The sequence below is a fragment of the Papaver somniferum genome, unplaced genomic scaffold (assembly GCF_003573695.1).
Source record: "Papaver somniferum cultivar HN1 unplaced genomic scaffold, ASM357369v1 unplaced-scaffold_97, whole genome shotgun sequence".
NCBI classification, from domain to species: Eukaryota; Viridiplantae; Streptophyta; class Magnoliopsida; order Ranunculales; family Papaveraceae; genus Papaver; species Papaver somniferum.
In genome coordinates this window covers 582,074-597,176 of record NW_020652859.1, presented here as the reverse complement: position 1 = coordinate 597,176, position 15,103 = coordinate 582,074, and positions in this window count along the sequence as shown.

Here is a 15,103-nt window from a genome sequence, read left to right as displayed (position 1 = left end):
CATGTTTCCAATAAAAATAGACACCGGTTGAGCTAAATTATAACGTTCGAGTCTTTTCGAGTGTGTATTATATGAATGTACACTCGAAACTGCTCTAAGTAGAAAATTCGTGTTTATGAGGCCTAGCCTTCAAAACTTGGCTAACATATCAAGATCACGTGGGTCTATAGACCAACATGTCCTGATCAATAGCATGTTTTCAATCAAAATAGACACCTCTTGAGCTAAATTATAGCGTTCGAGTATTTTCGAGTGTGTATTTTTCGAATGTACACTCGAAACTGCTCTAAGTAGACAAATCTTGTTTATGAGGCCTATATTTCAAAATTTTGCTTAAATATCAAGATCATCTGGGTCTATAGACCAACATGTCCTGATCATTAGCATGTTTCCAATAAAAATAGAAACCTGTTGTGCTAAATTATAGCGTTCGAGTCTTTTCGAGTGTGTATTATTCGAATGTACACTCGAAACTGCTCTAAGTAGACAAATCTTGTTTATGAGGCCTAGACTTCAAAATTTAGCTAAAATATCAAGATCATCTGGGTCTATAGACCAACATGTCTTGATCATTAGCATGTTTCCAATAAAAATAGATATCGGTTGAGCTAAATTATAGCGTTCGAGTCTTTTCGAGTGTGTATTATTTGAATGTACACTCGAAACTGCTCTAAATAGAAAATTCGTGTTTATGAGGCCTAGCCTTCAAAACTTGGGTAATGTATCAAGATCATGTGGGTCTATAGACCAACATGTCCTGATCAATAGCATGTTTTCAATCAAAATAGACACCTCTTGAGCTAAATTATAGCGTTCGAGTATTTTCGAGTGTGTATTTTTCTAATGTACACTCGAAAATGCTCTAACTAGACAAATCTTGTTTATGAGGCCTAGATTTCAAAATTTTGCTAAAATATCAAGGTCATCTGGGTCTATACACCAACATGTCCTGATCATTAGCATGTTTCCAATAAAAATAGGGGACATTTTGACTTTGGGTCCCATAAAATGGTATACCTTTGCATTTGGAGCCTAACTTTGTCCAGCTTTGAGTTTGGGTCCCGGTCAAAGATTGACTATTCTTGACCATCCAACAATCAGTTAAATATGAGATATTTTAACAAAAATAAAACGTTTTCGTTAGTCATTTCACTGTCTTGGATAACTTGGTAGAGTTAGTAAATAAATAAAAAGTAATATTTTCGTTAAAATAACCCATATTTAACTGATTGTTGGATGGTCAAGAATAGTCAACCTTTGATCGGGACCCAAACTCAAAGCTGGACAAAGTTAGGCTCCAAATGCAAAGGTATACCATTTTATGGGACCCAAAGTCAAAATATCCCTAAAAATAGAAACCTGTTGAACTAAATTATAGCGTTCGAGTCTTTTCGAGTGTGTATTATTCGAATGTACACTCGAAACTGCTCTAAGTAGACAAATCTTATTAATGAGGCCTAGACTTCAAAATTTAGCTAAAATATCAAGATCATCTGGGTCTATAGACCAACATGTCCTGATCATTAGCATGTTTCCAATAAAAATAGACACCGGTTGAGCTAAATTATAACGTTCGAGTCTTTTCGAGTGTGTATTATATGAATGTACACTCGAAACTGCTCTAAGTAGAAAATTCGTGTTTATGAGGCCTAGCCTTCAAAACTTGGCTAACATATCAAGATCACGTGGGTCTATAGACCAACATGTCCTGATCAATAGCATGTTTTCAATCAAAATAGACACCTCTTGAGCTAAATTATAGCGTTCGAGTATTTTCGAGTGTGTATTTTTCGAATGTACACTCGAAACTGCTCTAAGTAGACAAATCTTGTTTATGAGGCCTATATTTCAAAATTTTGCTTAAATATCAAGATCATCTGGGTCTATAGACCAACATGTCCTGATCATTAGCATGTTTCCAATAAAAATAGAAACCTGTTGTGCTAAATTATAGCGTTCGAGTCTTTTCGAGTGTGTATTATTCGAATGTACACTCGAAACTGCTCTAAGTAGACAAATCTTGTTTATGAGGCCTAGACTTCAAAATTTAGCTAAAATATCAAGATCATCTGGGTCTATAGACCAACATGTCTTGATCATTAGCATGTTTCCAATAAAAATAGATATCGGTTGAGCTAAATTATAGCGTTCGAGTCTTTTCGAGTGTGTATTATTTGAATGTACACTCGAAACTGCTCTAAATAGAAAATTCGTGTTTATGAGGCCTAGCCTTCAAAACTTGGGTAATGTATCAAGATCATGTGGGTCTATAGACCAACATGTCCTGATCAATAGCATGTTTTCAATCAAAATAGACACCTCTTGAGCTAAATTATAGCGTTCGAGTCTTTTCGAGTGTGTATTTTTCGAATGTACACTCGAAACTGCTCTAAGTAGACAAGTCTTGTTTATGAGGCCTAGATTTCAAAATTTTGCTAAAATATCAAGATCATGTGGGTCTATAGACCAACATGTCCTGATCATGAGCATGTTTCCAATAAAAATAGAAACCTGTTGAGCTAAATTATAGCGTTCGAGTCTTTTCGAGTGTGTATTATTCGAATGTACACTCGAAACTGCTCTAAGTAGAAAATTCGTGTTTATGAGGCCTAGGCTTCAAAACTTGGCTAAAATATCAAGATCATGTGGGTCTATAGACCAGATGTCCTGATAATTAGCATGTTTTCAATCAAAATAGACACCTCTAGAGCTAAATTATAGCGTTCGAGTCTTTTCGAGTGTGTATTTTTCGAATGTACAGTCGAAACTGCTCTAATTAGAAAAATCTTGTTTATGTGGCCTAGACTTCAAAATTTGGCTAAAATATCAAGATCATGTGGGTCTATAGACCAACTTGTCCTGATCATTAGCATGTTTCCAATAAAAATAGACACATGTTGAGATGAATTATAGCGTTCGAGTCTTTTCGAGTGTGTATTATTCGAATGTACACTCGAAACTGCTCTAAGTAGAAAATTCGTATTTATGAGGCCTAGGCTTCAAAACTTGGCTAAAATATCAAGATCATGTGGGTCTATAGACCAACATGTCCTGATAATTAGCATGTTTTCAATCAAAATAGACACCTCTTGAGCTAAATTATAGCGTTCGAATCTTTTCGAGTGTGTATTTTTCGAATGTACACTCGAAACTGCTCTAATTAGAAAAATCTTTTTTATGAGGCCTAGACTTCAAAATTCGGCTAAAATATCAAGATCATGTGGGTCTATAGACCAACATGTCCTGATAATTAGCATGTTTTTAATCAAAATAGACACCTGTTGAGCTAAATTATAGCGTTCGAGTCTTTTCGAGTGTGTATTTTTCGATTGTACACTCGAAACTGCTCTAAGTTGAAAAATCTTATTTATGAGGCATAGGCTTCAAAACTTGGCTAAAATATCAATATCATGTGGGTCTATAGACCAACATGTCCTGATCATTAGCATGTTTCCAATCAAAATAGACACTTTTTGAGATAAATTATAGCGTTCGAGTCTTTTCGAGTGTGTATTTTTCGAATGTACACTCGAAACTCCTCTAAGTATAAAATTCGTGTTTATGAGGCATAGGCTTCAAAACTTGGCTAAAATATCAAGATCATGTAGGTCTATAGACCAACATGTCCTGATAATTAGCATGTTTTCAATCAAAATAGACATCTCTTGAGATAAATTATAACGTTCGAGTCTTTTCGAGTGTGTATTTTTCGAATGTACACTCGAGACTGCTCTAAGTAGACAAATCTTGTTTATGAGGCCTAGATTTCAAAATTTTGCTAAAATATCAAGATCATCTGGGTGTATAGACCAACATGTCCTGATCATTAGCATGTTTCCAATAAAAATAGAAACCTGTTGAGCTAAATTATAGCGTTCGAGTCTTTTCGAGTGTGTATTTTTCGAATGTACACTCGAAACTGCTCTAAGTAGACAAATCTTGTTTATGAGGCCTAGATTTCAAAATTTTGCTAAAATATCAAGATCATGTGGGTCTATAGACGAACATATCCTGATAATTAGTATGTTTTCAATCAAAATGGAAACCTGTTGAGCTAAATTATAGCGTTCGAGTCTTTTCGAGTGTGTATTATTCGAATGTACACTCGAAATTGCTCTAAGTAGAAAATTCGTGTTTATGAGGCCTAGGCTTCAAAACTTGGCTAAAATATCAAGATCATGTGGGTCTATAGACCAACATGTCCTGATAATTAGCATGTTTTCAATCAAAATAGACACCTCTTGAGCTAAATTATAGCGTTCGAGTCTTTTCGAATGTACAGTCGAAACTGCTCTAAGTAGAAAAATCTTGTTTATGTGGCCTAGACTTCAAAATTTGGCTAAAATATCAAGATCATGTGGGTCTATAGACCAACATGTCCTGATCATTAGCATGTTTCCAATCAAAATAGGCACCTCTTGAGCTAAATTATAGTGTTCTAGTCTTTTCGAGTGTGTATTTTTCGAATGTACACTCGAAACTGCTCTAAGTAGAAAAATCTTGTTTATGTGGCCTAGACTTCAAAATTTGGCTAAAATATCAAGATCTTGTGGGTCTATAGACCAACATGTCCTGATCATTAGCATGTTTCCAATCAAAATTGACACCTCTTGAGCTAAATTATAGCGTTCTAGTCTTTTCGAGTGTGTATTTTTCGAATGTACACTCGAAACTGCTCTAAGTAGAAAATTTGTGTTTATGAGGCCTAGGCTTCAAAACTTGGAAAAAATATCAAGATCATGTGGGTCTATAGACCAACATGTCCTGATAATTAGCAGGTTTTCAATCAAAATAGACATCTCTTGAGCTAAATTATAGCGTTCGAATCTTTTCGAGTGTGTATTTTTCGAATGTACACTCGAAACTGCTCTAAGTAGAAAAATCTTGTTTATGTGGCCTAGACTTCAAAATTTGGCTAAAATATCAAGATCTTGTGGGTCTATAGACCAACATGTCCTGATCATTAGCATGTTTCCAACCAAAATAGACACCTCTTGAGCTAAATTATAGCGTTCTAGTCTTTTCGAGTGTGTATTTTTCGAATGTACACTCGAAACTGCTCTAAGTAGAATATCCGTGTTTATGAGGCCTAGGCTTCAAAACTTGGCTAAAATATCAAGATCATGTGGGTCTATAGACCAACATGTCCTGATAATTAGCATGTTTTCAATCAAAATAGACACCTCTTGAGCTAAATTATAGCGTTCGAGTCTTTTCGAGTGTGTATTTTTCGAATGTACACTCGAAACTGCTCTAAGTAGAAAAATCTTGTTTATGTGGCCTAGACTTCAAAATTTGGCTAAAATATCAAGATCATGTGGGTATATAGACCAACATGTCCTGATCATTGGCATGTTTCCAATCAAAATAGACACCTCTTGAGCTAAATTATAGCGTTCTAGTCTTTTCGAGTGTGTATTTTTCGAATGTACACTCGAAACTGCTCTAAGTAGAAAATTTGTGTTTATGAGGCCTAGGCTTCAAAACTTGGCTAAAATATCAAGATCATGTGGGTCTATAGACCAACATGTCCTGATAATTAGCATGTTTTCAATCAAAATAGACACCTCTTGAGCTAAATTATAGCGTTCGAGTCTTTTCGAGTGTGTATTTTTCGAATGTACACTCGAAACTGCTCTAAGTAGAATATCCGTGTTTATGAGGCCTAGGCTTCAAAATTTGGATAAAATATCAAGATCATGTGGGTCTATAGACCAACATGTCCTGATCATTAGCATGTTTCCAATCAAAATAGACACCTCTTGAGCTAAATTATAGCGTTCGAGTCTTTTCGAGTGTGTATTTTTCGAACGTACACTCGAAACTACTCTAAGTAGAAAATTTGTGTTTATGAGGCCTAGGCTTCAAAACTTGGCTAAAATATCAAGATCATGTGGGTCTATAGACCAACATGTCCTGATAATTAGCATGTTTTCAATCAAAATAGACACCTCTTGAGCTAAATTATAGCGTTCGAGTCTTTTCGAGTGTGTATTTTTCGAATGTACACTCGAAACTGCTCTAAGTAGAAAAATCTTGTTTATGTGGCCTAGACTTCAAAATTTGGCTAAAATATCAAGATCATGTGGGTCTATAGACCAACATGTCCTGATCATTAGCATGTTTCCAATCAAAATAGATACCTCTTGAGCTAAATTATAGCGTTCGAGTCTTTTCGAGTGTGTATTATTCGAATGTACACTCGAAACTGCTCTAAGTAGAAAATCCGTGTTTATGAGGCCTAGGCTTCAAAATTTGGCTAAAATATCAAGATCATGTGGGTCTATAGACCAACATGTCCTGATCAATAGCATGTTTTCAATAAAAATAGACACCTCTTGAGCTAAATTATAGCGTTCGAGTCTTTTCGAGTGTATATTTTTCGAATATACACTCGAAACTGCTCTAAGTAGAAAATTCGTGTGTATGAGGCCTAGGCTTCAAAACTTGGCTAAAATATCAAGATCATGTGGGTCTATAGACCAACATGTCCTGATAATTAGCATGTTTTCAATCAAAATATACATATCTTGAGATAAATTATAACGTTCGAGTCTTTTCGAGTGTGTATTTTTCGAATGTACACTCGAAACTGCTCTAAGTAGACAAATCTTGTTTATGAGGCCTAGACTTCAAAATTTAGCTAAAATATCAAGATCATCTGGGTCTATAGACCAACATGTCTTGATCATTAGCATGTTTCCAATAAAAATAGATATCGGTTGAGCTAAATTATAGCGTTCGAGTCTTTTCGAGTGTGTATTATTTGAATGTACACTCGAAACTGCTCTAAATAGAAAATTCGTGTTTATGAGGCCTAGCCTTCAAAACTTGGGTAATGTATCAAGATCATGTGGGTCTATAGACCAACATGTCCTGATCAATAGCATGTTTTCAATCAAAATAGACACCTCTTGAGCTAAATTATAGCGTTCGAGTCTTTTCGAGTGTGTATTTTTCGAATGTACACTCGAAACTGCTCTAAGTAGACAAGTCTTGTTTATGAGGCCTAGATTTCAAAATTTTGCTAAAATATCAAGATCATGTGGGTCAATAGACCAACATGTCCTGATCATGAGCATGTTTCCAATAAAAATAGAAACCTGTTGAGCTAAATTATAGCGTTCGAGTCTTTTCGAGTGTGTATTATTCGAATGTACACTCGAAACTGCTCTAAGTAGAAAATTCGTGTTTATGAGGCCTAGGCTTCAAAACTTGGCTAAAATATCAAGATCATGTGGGTCTATAGACCAGATGTCCTGATAATTAGCATGTTTTCAATCAAAATAGACACCTCTTGAGATAAATTATAGCGTTCGAGTCTTTTCGAGTGTGTATTTTTCGAATGTACAGTCGAAACTGCTCTAATTAGAAAAATCTTGTTTATGTGGCCTAGACTTCAAAATTTGGCAAAAAGATCAAGATCATGTGGGTCTATAGACCAACTTGTCCTGATCATTAGCATGTTTCCAATAAAAATAGACACATGTTGAGATGAATTATAGCGTTCGAGTCTTTTCGAGTGTGTATTATTCGAATGTTCACTCGAAACTGCTCTAAGTAGAAAATTCGTATTTATGAGGCCTAGGCTTCAAAACTTGGCTAAAATATCAAGATCATGTGGGTCTATAGACCAACATGTCCTGATAATTAGCATGTTTTCAATCAAAATAGACACCTCTTGAGCTAAATTATAGCGTTCGAATCTTTTCGAGTGTGTATTTTTCGAATGTACACTCGAAACTGCTCTAATTAGAAAAATCTTTTTTATGAGGCCTAGACTTCAAAATTCGGCTAAAATATCAAGATCATGTGGGTCTATAGACCAACATGTCCTGATAATTAGCATGTTTTTAATCAAAATAGACACCTGTTGAGCTAAATTATAGCGTTCGAGTCTTTTCGAGTGTGTATTTTTCGATTGTACACTCGAAACTGCTCTAAGTTGAAAAATCTTGTTTATGAGGCCTAGACTTCAAAATTTGGTTGAAATATCAAGATCATGTGGGTCTATAGACCAACATGTCGTGATAATTAGCATGTTTTCAATCAAAATAGACACCTCTTGAGCTAAATTATAGCGTTCGAGGCTTTTCGAGTGTGTATTTTTCGAATGTACACTCGAAACTGCTCTAAGTAGAAAAATCTTGTTTATATGGCCTAGACTTCAAAATTTGGCTAAAATATCAAGGTCATGTGGGTCTATAGACCAGATGTCCTGATAATTAGCATGTTTTCAATCAAAATAGACACCTCTTGAGCTAAATTATAGCGTTCGAGTCTTTTCGAGTGTGTATTTTTCGAATGTACAGTCGAAACTGCTCTAATTAGAAAAATCTTGTTTATGTGGCCTAGACTTCAAAATTTGGCTAAAATATCAAGATCATGTGGGTTTATAGACCAACTTGTCCTGATCATTAGCATGTTTCCAATAAAAATAGATACATGTTGAGATAAATTATAGCGTTCGAGTCTTTTCGAGTGTGTATTATTCGAATGTACACTCGAAACTGCTCTAAGTAGAAAATTCGTATTTATGAGGCCTAGGCTTCAAAACTTGGCTAAAATATCAAGATCATGTGGGTCTACAGACCAACATGTCCTGATCATTAGCATGTTTCCAATCAAAATAGACACTTTTTGAGATAAATTATAGCGTTCGAGTCTTTTCGAGTGTGTATTTTTCGAATGTACACTCGAAACTCCTCTAAGTATAAAATTCGTGTTTATGAGGCCTAGGCTTCAAAACTTGGCTAAAATATCAAGATCATGTAGGTCTATAGACCAACATGTCCTGATAATTAGCATGTTTTCAATCAAAATAGACATCTCTTGAGCTAAATTATAACGTTCGAGTCTTTTCGAGTGTGTATTTTTCGAATGTACACTCGAAACTGCTCTAAGTAGACAAATCTTGTTTATGAGGCCTAGATTTCAAAACTTTGCTAAAATATCAAGATCATCTGGGTCTATAGACCAACATGTCCTGATCATTAGCATGTTTCAATAAAAATAGACACATGTTGAGCTAAATTATAACGTTCGAGTCTTTTCGAGTGTGTATTATTAGAATGTACACTCGAAACTGCTTTAAGTAGTTATGAGGCCTAGGATTCAAAACTTGGATAAAATATCAAGATCATGTGGGTCTATAGACCAACATGTCCTGATAATTAGCATGTTTTCAATCAAAATAGACACCTCTTGAGCTAAATTATAGCGTTCGAGTATTTTCGAGTGTGTATTTTTCGAATGTACACTCGAAACTGCTCTAAGTAGAAAAATCTTATTTATGTGGCCTAGACTTCAAAATTTGGCTAAAATATCAAGATCATGTGGGTCTATAGACCAAAATGTCCTGATCATTAGCATGTTTCCAATAAAAATAAAAACCTGTTGAGCTAAATTATAGCGTTCGAGTCTTTTCGAGTGTGTATTATTCGAATGTACACTCGAAACTGCTCTAAGTAGAAAATTCGTGTTTATGAGGCCTAGGCTTCAAAACTTGGCTAAAATATAAAGATCATCTGGGTTTATAGACTAACATGTCCTGATCATTAGCATGTTTTCAATCAAAATAGACACATGTTGAGCTAAATTATAGTGTTCGATTCTTTTCGAGTGTGTATTATTCGAATGTACACTCAAAACTTGGCTAAAATATCAAAATCATCTGGGTCTATAGGCCAACTTTTCCTGATCATTAGCATGTTTCCAATAAAAATATACACCGGTTGAGCTAAATTATGGCGTTCGAGTCTTTTCTAGTGTGTAATATTTGAATGTACACTCGAAACTGCTCTAAGTAGAAAATTTGTGTTTATGAGGCCTAGCCTTCAAAACTTGGATAACATATCAAGATCATGTGGGTCTATAGACCAACATGTCCTGATCAATACCATGTTTTCAATCAAAATAGACACCTCTTGAGATAAATTATAGCGTTCGAGTCTTTTCGAGTGTGTATTTTTCGAATGTACACTCGAAACTGCTCTAAATAGACAAATCTTGTTTATGAGGCCTAGATTTTAAAATTTTGCTAAAATATCAAGATCATCTGGGTCTATAGACCAACATGTCCTGATCATTAGCATGTTTCCAATAAAAATAGAAACCTGTTGATCTAAATTATAGCGTTCGAGTCTTTTCGAGTGTGTATTATTCGAATGTACACTTGAAACTGCTCTAAGTAGAAAATTCATGTTTATGAGGCCTAACCTTCAAAACTTGGCTAACATATCAAGATCATGTGGGTCTATAGACCAACATGTCCTGATCAATACCATGTTTTCAATCAAAATAGACACCTCTTGAGATAAATTATAGCGTTCGAGTCTTTTCGAGTGTGTATTTTTCGAATGTACACTCGAAACTGCTCTAAATAGACAAATCTTGTTTATGAGGCCTAGATTTTAAAATTTTGCTAAAATATCAAGATCATCTGGGTCTATAGACCAACATGTCCTGATCATTAGCATGTTTCCAATAAAAATAGAAACCTGTTGATCTAAATTATAGCGTTCGAGTCTTTTCGAGTGTGTATTATTCGAATGTACACTCAAAACTGCTCTAAGTAGAAAATTCGTGTTTATGAGGCCTAGGCTTCAAAACTTGGATAAAATATCAAGATCATGTGGGTCTATAGACCAACATGTCCTGATCATTAGCATGTTTTCAATCAAAATAGACACCTCTTGAGCTAAATTATAGCGTTCGAGTCTTTTCGAGTGTGTATTTTTCTAATGTACACTCGAAACTGCTCTAAGTAGAAAAATCTTGTTTATGTGGCCTAGACTTCAAAATTTGGATAAAATATCAAGATCATGTGGGTCTATAGACCAACATGTCCTGATCATTAGCATGTTTTCAATCAAAATAGACACCTCTCGAGCTAAATTATAGCGTTCGAGTCTTTTCGAGTGTGTATTTTTCGAATGTACACTCGAAACTGCTCTAAGTAGACAAATCTTGTTTATGTGGCCTAGACTTCAAAATTTGGCTAAAATATCAAGATCATGTGGGTCTATAGACCAACATGTCCTGATAATTAGCATGTTTTCAATCAAAATAGACATCTCTTGAGCTAAATTATAACGTTCGAGTCTTTTCGAGTGTGTATTTTTCGAATGTACACTCGAAACTGCTCTAAGTAGACAATTCTTGTTTATGAGGCCTAGACTTCAAAATTTAGCTAAAATATCAAGATCATCTGGGTCTATAGACCAACATGTCCTAATCATTAGCATGTTTCCAATAAAAATAGACACCGGTTGAGCTAAATTATAACGTTCAATTCTTTTCGAGTGTGTATTATTTGAATGTACACTCGAAACTTCTCTAAGTAGAAAATTCGTGTTCATGAGGCCTAGGCTTCAAAAATTGGCTAACATATCAAGATCATGTGGGTCTATAGATCAATATGTCCTGATCAATAACATGTTTTCAATCAAAATAGACACCTCTTGAGCTAAATTATAGCGTTCGAGTCTTTTCGAGTGTGTATTTTTCGAATGTACACTCGAAACTGCTCTAAGTAGACAATTCGTGTTTGTGAGGCCTAGGCTTCGAAACTTGGCTAAAATATCAAGATCATGTGGGTCTATAGACCAACATGTCCTGATAATTAGCATGTTTTCAATCAAAATAGACATCTCTTGAGCTAAATTATAACGTTCGAGTCTTTTCGAGTGTGTATTTTTCGAATGTACACTCGAAACTGCTCTAAGTAGACAAATCTTGTTTATGAGGCCTAGACTTCAAAATTTAGCTAAAATATCAAGATCATCTGGGTCTATAGACCAACATGTCTTGATCATTAGCATGTTTCCAATAAAAATAGATATCGGTTGAGCTAAATTATAGCGTTCGAGTCTTTTCGAGTGTGTATTATTTGAATGTACACTCGAAACTGCTCTAAATAGAAAATTCGTGTTTATGAGGCCTAGCCTTCAAAACTTGGGTAATGTATCAAGATCATGTGGGTCTATAGACCAACATGTCCTGATCAATAGCATGTTTTCAATCAAAATAGACACCTCTTGAGCTAAATTATAGCGTTCGAGTCTTTTCGAGTGTGTATTTTTCGAATGTACACTCGAAACTGCTCTAAGTAGACAAGTCTTGTTTATGAGGCCTAGATTTCAAAATTTTGCTAAAATATCAAGATCATGTGGGTCTATAGACCAACATGTCCTGATCATGAGCATGTTTCCAATAAAAATAGAAACCTGTTGAGCTAAATTATAGCGTTCGAGTCTTTTCGAGTGTGTATTATTCGAATGTACACTCGAAACTGCTCTAAGTAGAAAATTCGTGTTTATGAGGCCTAGGCTTCAAAACTTGGCTAAAATATCAAGATCATGTGGGTCTATATACCAACATGTCCTGATCAATAGCATGTTTTCAATCAAAATAGACACCTCTTGAGCTAAATTATAGCGTTCGAGTCTTTTCGAGTGTGTATTTTTCGAATGTACACTCGAAACTGCTCTAAGTAGAAAAATCTTGTTTATGTGGCCTAGACTTCAAAATTTGGCTAAAATATCAAGATCATGTGGGTCTATAGACCAACATGTCCTGATCAATAGCATGTTTTCAATTAAAATAAACACCTCTTGAGCTAAATTATAGCGTTCGAGTCTTTTCGAGTGTGTACTTTTCGAATGTACACTCGAAACTGCTCTAAGTAGACAAATCTTGTTTATGAGGCCTAGATTTCAAAATTTTGCTAAAATATCAAGATCATCTGGGTCTATAGACCAACATGTCCTGATCATTAGCATGTTTCCAATAAAAATAGAAACGTGATGAGCTAAATTATAGCGTTCGAGTCTTTTCGAGTGTGTATTTTTCGAATGTACAGTCGAAACTGCTCTAATTAGAAAAATCTTGTTTATGTGGCCTAGACTTCAAAATTTGGCTAAAATATCAAGATCATGTGGGTCTATAGACCAACATGTCCTGATCATTAGAATGTTTTCAATCAAAATAGACACCTCTTGAGCTAAATTATAGCGTTCGAGTCTTTTCGAGTGTGTATTTTTCGAATGTACACTCGAAACTGCTCTAAGTAGACAAATCTTGTTTATGAGGCCTAGATTTCAAAACTTTGCTAAAATATCAAGATCATCTGGGTCTATAGACCAACATGTCCTGATCATTAGCATGTTTCAATAAAAATAGACACATGTTGAGCTAAATTATAACGTTCGAGTCTTTTCGAGTGTGTATTATTAGAATGTACACTCGAAACTGCTTTAAGTAGTTATGAGGCCTAGGATTCAAAACTTGGATAAAATATCAAGATCATGTGGGTCTATAGACCAACATGTCCTGATAATTAGCATGTTTTCAATCAAAATAGACACCTCTTGAGCTAAATTATAGGGTTCGAGTATTTTCGAGTGTGTATTTTTCGAATGTACACTCGAAACTTCTCTAAGTAGACAAATCTTGTTTATGTGGCCTAGACTTCAAAATTTAGCTAAAATATCAAGATCATGTGGGTCTATAGACCAACATGTCCTGATCATGAGCATGTTTCCAATCAAAATAGACACTTTTTGAGATAAATTATAGCGTTCGAGTCTTTTCGAGTGTGTATTTTTCGAATGTACACTCGAAACTGCTCTAAGTAGACAAATCTTGTTTATGAGGCCTAGACTTCCAAATTTAGGTAAAATATCAAGATCATCTGGGTCTATAGACCAACATGTCTTGATCATTAGCATGTTTCCAATAAAAATAGACACCGGTTGAGCTAAATTATAGCGTTCGAGTCTTTTCGAGTGTGTATTATTTGAATGTACACTCGAAACTGCTCTAAATAGAAAATTCGTGTTTATGAGGCCTAGCCTTCAAAACTTGGGTAATGTATCAAGATCATGTGGGTCTATAGACCAACATGTCCTGATCAATAGCATGTTTTCAATCAAAATAGACACCTCTTGAGCTAAATTATAGCGTTCGAGTATTTTCGAGTGTGTATTTTTCTAATGTACACTCGAAAATGCTCTAACTAGACAAATCTTGTTTATGAGGCCTAGATTTCAAAATTTTGCTAAAATATCAAGGTCATCTGGGTCTATACACCAACATGTCCTGATCATTAGCATGTTTCCAATAAAAATAGACACATGTTGAGATGAATTATAGCGTTCGAGTCTTTTCGAGTGTGTATTATTCGAATGTACACTCGAAACTGCTCTAAGTAGAAAATTCGTATTTATGAGGCCTAGGCTTCAAAACTTGGCTAAAATATCAAGATCATGTGGGTCTATAGACCAACATGTCCTGATAATTAGCATGTTTTCAATCAAAATAGACACCTCTTGAGCTAAATTATAGCGTTCGAATCTTTTGGAGTGTGTATTTTTCGAATGTACACTCGAAACTGCTCTAATTAGAAAAATCTTTTTTATGAGGCCTAGACTTCAAAATTCGGCTAAAATATCAAGATCATGTGGGTCTATAGACCAACATGTCCTGATAATTAGCATGTTTTTAATCAAAATAGACACCTGTTGAGCTAAATTATAGCGTTCGAGTCTTTTCGAGTGTGTATTTTTCGATTGTACACTCGAAACTGCTCTAAGTTGAAAAATCTTTTTTATGAGGCCTAGACTTCAAAATTCGGCTAAAATATCAAGATCATGTGGGTCTATAGACCAACATGTCCTGATAATTAGCATGTTTTTAATCAAAATAGACACCTGTTGAGCTAAATTATAGCGTTCGAGTCTTTTCGAGTGTGTATTTTTCGATTGTACACTCGAAACTGCTCTAAGTTGAAAAATCTTGTTTATGAGGCCTAGGCTTCAAAACTTGGCTAAAATATCAATATCATGTGGGTCTATAGACCAACATGTCCTGATCATTAGCATGTTTCCAATCAAAATAGACACTTTTTGAGATAAATTATAGCGTTCGAGTCTTTTCGAGTGTGTATTTTTCGAATGTACACTCGAAACTCCTCTAAGTATAAAATTCGTGTTTATGAGGCCTAGGCTTCAAAACTTGGCTAAAATATCAAGATCATGTAGGTCTATAGACCAACATGTCCTGATAATTAGCATGTTTTCAATCAAAATAGACATCTCTTGAG